Source organism: Cornus florida, unplaced genomic scaffold (genome assembly GCF_030987335.1).
Source record: "Cornus florida cultivar Cherokee Brave unplaced genomic scaffold, ASM3098733v1 CherokeeBrave_3.0.0_Hap2_Chr01, whole genome shotgun sequence".
In the NCBI taxonomy this organism is placed as follows: domain Eukaryota; kingdom Viridiplantae; phylum Streptophyta; class Magnoliopsida; order Cornales; family Cornaceae; genus Cornus; species Cornus florida.
Genome location: NW_026775571.1, coordinates 71,140,197 through 71,147,549, shown reverse-complemented (window position 1 = coordinate 71,147,549; position 7,353 = coordinate 71,140,197).

Genomic DNA, 7,353 nt, shown 5'->3' with positions numbered 1-7,353 from the left:
ATCACTTCCTTGTCTGGCAGTAGGAGAGTCTTCATGCGAGGAACTTCTTCATCACGGAAACTCAATCACAGCAGCTGGTTCATAAGAGGTAGGCTGGCCTGGCAGTATATGGATTTACAGCTCATAGACTACTTCCCTAGCTCCGGGAACAACCCCACAAGCGAACGAGTTCCATTAGAGACAAAGGGGAGTTTCGCCTGAACACGGGTAATAAGTAGCAGTTGGATCTCTCGTCTCCCACAAATATAGACTCGGCTCCTCGGTCAGTGTCAGCGCGCCTTCTCGCGGGGTTGGGACCTATTGATGCTTCCATCGGCAAGTTTTTAAGGAAGATTTTCTTATATAGAATGAAAGTCATCAGTCTACCGTTAATTCATAGCTTCTATTTCTCTCTTCTTATGAGACATTAATGAAATCGGTTGAGAAGAATGAATGGGAATATGGGTCAAAGTCATTTCAGAAGCTAGCCTGAAGTTCTTTTGATTATCTCAAGGGCCTAATGGCTGAAAGTAGAGGATGAGGGGCAAGAGTCCGTTTTTCACTTCATTTTCTCGATCGTACTTCTCTGTGGAAAATCATGCAAAAAAGGTTTTTCAACCAGGAAAAGCAGAAACTGGAAGTAGGAAAGAGCTCATCCGACAATTGTATAAGTAATGGAGTGAGCGGCATAAAGCGAAGATATCAATAGGTAGAACCTTGAAAGGGGTTCCCCTCATACCAGTGTCTGGAGAAAGAATAGTCAAAACAGCCCATCAACTATAAACAGTATGGGAGACAGGTGGGGAGTATGGTTGGTGGCGAGGCAGAAGCCGCAGGAAAGCCAACAGTTCCTGCTTGAAGGTCCCGCCCCTGTGGAAGACAAGACTCTCCAGAAGACTCACCCGCTAACCCTTATGTTAATTCCATCAATACTGAAATAGCAAACCAAGGGGCAGCCTATTTCTCACATGCCAACGTTAGGACACTAAAGCCGACGTGCCAGGAGAATGCTGTAATTCCATATACGAGTGGGTATATGGGGTCGCCCCTGTTGCAGTTCGCACTGAGGTGGCATGAGAGTAGGAGTCTCGACTATTCTGTTCGTGCTAGCTACGATCGATCGGGCAAGGCTCTATCTTCTTTTTTTGATAGGTAGAGATCCCATCGATACCGGAAGGTCTCAACGAGCCTAATGGGCTATGCAAGGTTACCAATCTCTCTAATGTTCTCAGCATGAGACCGAGTCCCCCACATGAGGGTTTGGGATGAGGAAGACTGATTCTGCTTATTCTTCTCTTCACGAGCTGCCTTCTCACGCTATACTTGCCGATGCTGTTCTTTCGGCTGTTCCATCCAATTGAGATCCGCCTTTCTGTCTTACCACAGCAAACAAGCGCCTACCAAATAAATTGGTTGTAATATGATATTCTTATTGACGAAACTCAGTCATTTATTGCACTCGCTCCCGGTCGAGACAGATAATGGTGCTCAAGGGTCGACTGACTGCTTGTCTTCTCCTGCCCCTTCTAAGTGGTCAATATCCTATTCAAGTGCGGTAAAGCTTAACTTCTTACAAAAGCAAGTGAAGAACTATCCTTAGTAGGAGAAGAGTCGCCATCAACCGATGCACTTATAGTATAGGAAGATTCTGCTCACACGTGAGTTGGAAAGTGCTTTTCTTTATACTCCTATGATTAATGGGAGCCGGCCCCCTTGCTTTTGGGATGATAGAAATCCAGCTATTCAATGTTGCACCATAAAAGTATCTTTCTTCAAAGCATCATGAAAATAGAATGCATACATAGTAGTAAATGCCCTTTCTTTATTCGCGATAACCACAACCCAGTTGGCTAAGGACTTGAAAGATGACTGACATGGCTGGAATCACTTCAGAAGAGCGCAGACAAAGAAAACGAGGATACATAGAACCTTGGCAAGAAGATGAAATAATAAGAGAGACTTACAAAACGAAATGATGCTTTAGTTTGTGTATTGGTAACGAATTGCCTGCAAAGTTCGAGCATGTGGTGTCTGCAGAGGAAGTCGCCTTTAATGGCATTAGTGATAGAAGAAAAAGCATTCTTAGAAGCGATTGACCATTAACAACTGACTTTCTTCCTCTGTATTCGCCATGACTTCTTATTTTATCGGGTCTAGTTAGGACTTACGTACTAGGGACTCTTTGTCCCCTTCTCTCTCCTCTACTCTAGTTCAATTGGTTGTTGAGGAAGATTTGTTTAAAACTAATGATCCCACCTTAGAATCAACCAGTGGTTGACTTTCTTGTCTTGAGGAGTCCAACAACCTTCGGCCAGGTCCAATTTCAGGCTAAAACGAAGACCTTGAAAGTCCGCTTTCCAACGGGCGGCGTTGGTCTCACTCAAAACTCCAACCATAGAAAGCATAGAAAAAGCCAATGGGGACGGCCGCATACTTATTCCACTCGTATTTGTACAGACTGACGAATAGAGAGTTTAACAACTCCTCAGCTTGGGGGTCAAGGTCCGGGGAAGAGGATGCAGCCGATAAAGGAACAGCTATATATAACGTGTGAAGTGAGGTATCGTTACCGTGATTTCTCTGTAAATTTCAACACGGGTGCTATATGTCCCAGGTGATCTAGGGCAGCCCTTAAGGGGCACGCCAAGGGGCATTGAATCGCTTTTGATGGTTGTGACCTTGAACGAGAGCAGGGACGTGTATCTACTATAAAGCTTCTTCCCTCGAGCAAGTTTTCCGTTGTTCATCAGATGTTTTCTTTGATTTCCTTCCGAACCTATTTGACTGACTTTACGTGTGCTATTGCATGAATGAGTTAGGAGAGAAGCAAGAATGAAATTCCTCAACTGGAAGTACAATAGCAGGAATGACTGTACCTAGATTGCTTGTTAGACTGTGGTTGGTCGCCCCAAAGAGTAAGGCTGGAAGCCTCTGATGAATGAATAGAGGTGGTTATGGATGGAACGGAACTCTTGGAAACTGGCCCCATCGAAGACTCCTTGAGGCATTATGAAGCGAAGACTAAGGTAGATGCGGAGCTTTCCTTGCCGTAGCTGTACTTAGCCTTATCAGAGCTGACCTTAAAGCACATCGTGCACCTCCTCTGACAACTGATGAGAAGCAAAGGAGCTGGCTTTTCTTGAAACTTCGATCAGATGTTGCGCTATTTGCTTTCAATCTCTTTCTTTGTTTCGAGCAACCAATCCGTTCATTTTCCCGAGCCTCAAAGATGTGATGTCATGAGACGAGTTTCAGGCTTTTGCCTACCCTTATGTTACCCAACTACAACCTTCCCTTGAATGAATTCTTATTTCACAAAAACGATCAAACAATAGCGTACGTATACAAGTACTCTGTCTCGGCTGTGAGACTGGCTTCTGCTCGCGAATGAACTGATGACTTGACCACTATATAAAGCAATACAGGGTTGACTTTCACCATGTTGTTCCATTTCCGCACTTTCACCTTCTTTTGGGCATACATGGGCGACTTCCTACTAGTAGCTAGGTAGCTAGGCGAACAGCTTCTCAAGCATGACACACAGCAGGTCCTGACCATTTCTGAGCGAGATCGCACCTGATTTTGACACGTCTGCGGCCGATATAAACAGAAAAAAGTCAATCTACATAGCCAGCATGTTCAGACTTCTTTTTTTTCTACTTTGCAAAAACCATCGTTGTTGGTGGGTCTTAATTCAATAGTGTATGCCTTGCTTAGAGAGAATTTACCTTTCCCTAAAGCTCAATCTTTCTCTAAAGAATTTGTCGAAGGGAATCGAGTCACGAGCTAGCCTTCCTTATCTGGCGCGGTAAGAGCTTTCGCCACTGGGGACGACTGACTTTCCTGAAAGAGAACCTCGTGCCAGCATCGATCACATGGCGATATCGGAACGTGTGGGTGGTGGATAGTAAACATCTCAAGAATGTGAATTGAAGGATAGGTTGTTAGTTGGCTTGTGAAACGGAGGATTGAGGAATTATGTTGTAAGTCATCGAGCAAGACTTTTCACTATTGTTTTATTTACATTTACATAAAGCTACCCCCTCTATGAATGGTATTTTGACTTGACCGAGGAAGGAGCATAGCGCGAAATTGCATTATCATTATATAGATGTCCATTCGCTACCACTTAGCGGAACAAGAGGCGAGACGGGTGAAGATCTCATTGAAATTGATCATTCTTTGGCAGAAGAAAGCTAATTAGCTCAGCTAAATGTAGATTCTAGGGAAGGATGTTTGTTCTTTGCCAAGCCTAGGCTTAATGCCCTTTATTCGTTTAAGGAATCGTGTGTATCAATATCAAGAAAGCTTAGCTATTCGTCGAAAGGGAGAGATGCTTTTAGGACGGATCGCGAGAGAATTTATTGAACTTGCATGTGTGACGCATCTAGTTCTAGTACATATCAACAGATGCTCTTTTTTCTGAACCTTTTCCGTTCTTCTTGCCTGCTCTGACCGATCTCTTTTGTCATCCTAAAGTGAGTAAATGCAGATGCTCGGGTTGCCCTTACCTCTCAAAAACTCTTTCTTTTATAGGATGCACCTTGCTTTCTACCACAGGAGTTTGGGTTTGCCAAAACGAGGTTTTCTCAGAAATCATACCCCTACCATTCATTCGCTAAAGCGCAGGTTTGTTTTCCGAGCATAGATTCTTTTGTTTGCCCGGTTCTCCATGAGGATGAGTCAGTTTCTTCATTTCATTCCAGATCCAACCACGTAAAGGGTCTACGAAGCTAGATTTTCATCATTTTAGCGGATACCCCCCGGATCCCTACCTGTCGTGGAATTGAAGTCCATTTCAGCTCTGACCGATTCTCCATACTTCAATTTGATACCCGAACACTCCTCACTCAAGAATTTCATATGTGGATCATCCCCCATCTTGCTGAGGGAATATAGCAGTTTCGCATCCTTCCTTGCCTATACTCGTCTGCAAAGGATCAGACTTATAGGACCACTACTTCTTCATATTCATGGCATGCCCTATTTTGTGATCTTTTGGTGCATTGAAACTAATGCTGTGTGAATCTGACCGAGTGAGTGGCTAAAATGGGTCCAATTTCGACTAAATAAAAGAAAGAACGTGCTTTCGAAACATGGAACCAAGGGGCCCTCTTCGGTATCCCCAAAAGAGGAACGACCCTTTTATTGGCTCGTGGAACAACTTAAAGGGGAGATCAAGTGATGCAGGCATAAGGGGTGAATTCGGAGCGAAAGGAACCTTCAGGTGCTTGTTGCATCTCAATCTTCTTATTTGATCTTTACTTTACAAGTCAATCCTTTCACAACTTGGAGAGGAGGCTATTTCTCAAGGGAAACTTTCGGAAGAAATCCAATATTTCTCCATTGCTGTAGTTGTAAGTTCTTCCTTTCTTCCTTAGTCATAAAGGATTTTAGACTACCCCGGTTGCCGACTCCCCGGCGAGCTTTTCGTCTCTCTTAGCTGGGCGCTCTATTGGTCGCGGAGGTTCCTCGAGCTACGATCTTACTTTTGACAGATGGACAAAACTCCTCTTTCTATAAGAAATTAGAAGTTGGTGGGATCACGTAAACTTAGGATCTTAGGGGTCTATTCTTATCTACTATCTACTCCAGGCAAGTGCTAGGCGAACTGGTTATCAAGCACTTCCCAACCCAATATTCCATTTGATAGTTCTTTTGAGTACGTAAAATCTTTGTTTGATCCTGGCTCAGGAGGATGACTTCCATGCGTCAACCCTCTTTTGACTACTATATTTGCCCATTAAAGGCTGCTGCTGAACTGAAGAACCAAGGAACCTTGTTGAACAGTTAGCGGATCCCAGGATAGTCTTGCCGCCCATGCCACCCCATCTTTTCCGGTTATCTTAGCTAGAAGAGTGTCACCAATTACGCATCCCCTTGGAGTGATTTATGGAATGTCAGCCTTTCTCAGAGCATGGGAGAATAATAGTTTAAAAGAAAGTACATCGTAATGGGTATTAATACACCATACGGATAAGGGCAAGGGAGCTTTTGCCCCAAAGACTCCTCTTCAGGAGAGATGAAAGCGAGGTTATGCTCCAGAGAAGGCAGCAGGTTTAGATAAGGGATCCGCAACTGTCTTGGAATTGAACCCAATGTCCGCTACTCCGATCATATAAGAGAAGGTGAGGAAGCCAAACAAAAGGAATCAATGCTTGGTAGGCTAAGGACGTTGAAGTACTTTCTTACTTAGTGTGATCCTGCGGGAGGGAAGAGAAAGAAGCAAAGATAGGGGAACACCTTACACAGGGCTATAACGTTGCTTCACGCTACAGGAGATGGTCATATGAGCTGTTTTGCTTTAGTGCTAGAAGAGGTTGAGTTGCTTAATTCATGGGCAGAGGAGGGAAAGGGGTTGGCTTGTTAGAGAGGTCACTTGCTGAGGCATTCCTGTGGGAAGATGGCTCAAGAGGAAGATGCATTCGGCATGCTATTTAGGGTAAGTAACCAAGGAAGGATGAGCTGTCCGGGAATTTTCTATCAATGCTTGATGATGGCTGCTTTCTTGTTTTGGGTTTCTCCCCGCACATGAAACTAGTGCTTTTCTGTCTCTTCCCTTTACACCCTTTTCTATTTATTGGTTTTCTTCACCACTGCTCTGACTTCTTCACATTCCGTCCCTCTATTCCCGTTCCATCTGAGCGCGAGTCCTTTCCTGAGTCATAACGGGGAATATCCCACACCTTCTCTCTGACTATAACCCTTTGCCACCAAACGTGCTTTGTACCTTGCATCTTCAACACCTGGAGTTCCTTCCTTTTTCTTGAAGACCCATTTGCAACCAACAATCTTCTGGCCTTTAGGAGGTTTCACTAGCTCCCATGTCTGATTCTTGTGAAGAGATTCAATCTCCTCATTCATAGCAACAGTCCACTTGGCAGATTCATTTCCTGTAACAGCTTCTTGGTAGGTGGAAGACTCTTTATCTTCAATATTTTCTGCCACAGACAAAGCATAAGCAACTAAATCTGCATAAGCATACCTCTGAGGAGGTTTAATCTGCCTTTTCTGTCTCCCTGTAGCAATACTGTACTGTTGCTCATCTGATACTTGATCATCCTGCACCTCTTCAACATTTGGCTGAACTGGAGTGTTGACTTGTTTCCCTGGAGCTTCAAAGTCATGCTCCACCTGCTGCTTAACACCCTGAGATTCACCTGTAACAAAAGACTCCTTTCTCGGGTGAAGTAAAGCAAACTCATCAAAAGTAACATCTCTGCTGGTAATAAACTTAGGTGACTTAGGATCAGGACACCACAACCTGTATCCCTTCACCCCGGATGCATAGCCAATAAAAATACATTTCTTGGCTCTAGGCTCAAGTTTTCCTTCATTAACATGAGCATAAGCAGGACATCCAAAAACTCTTAA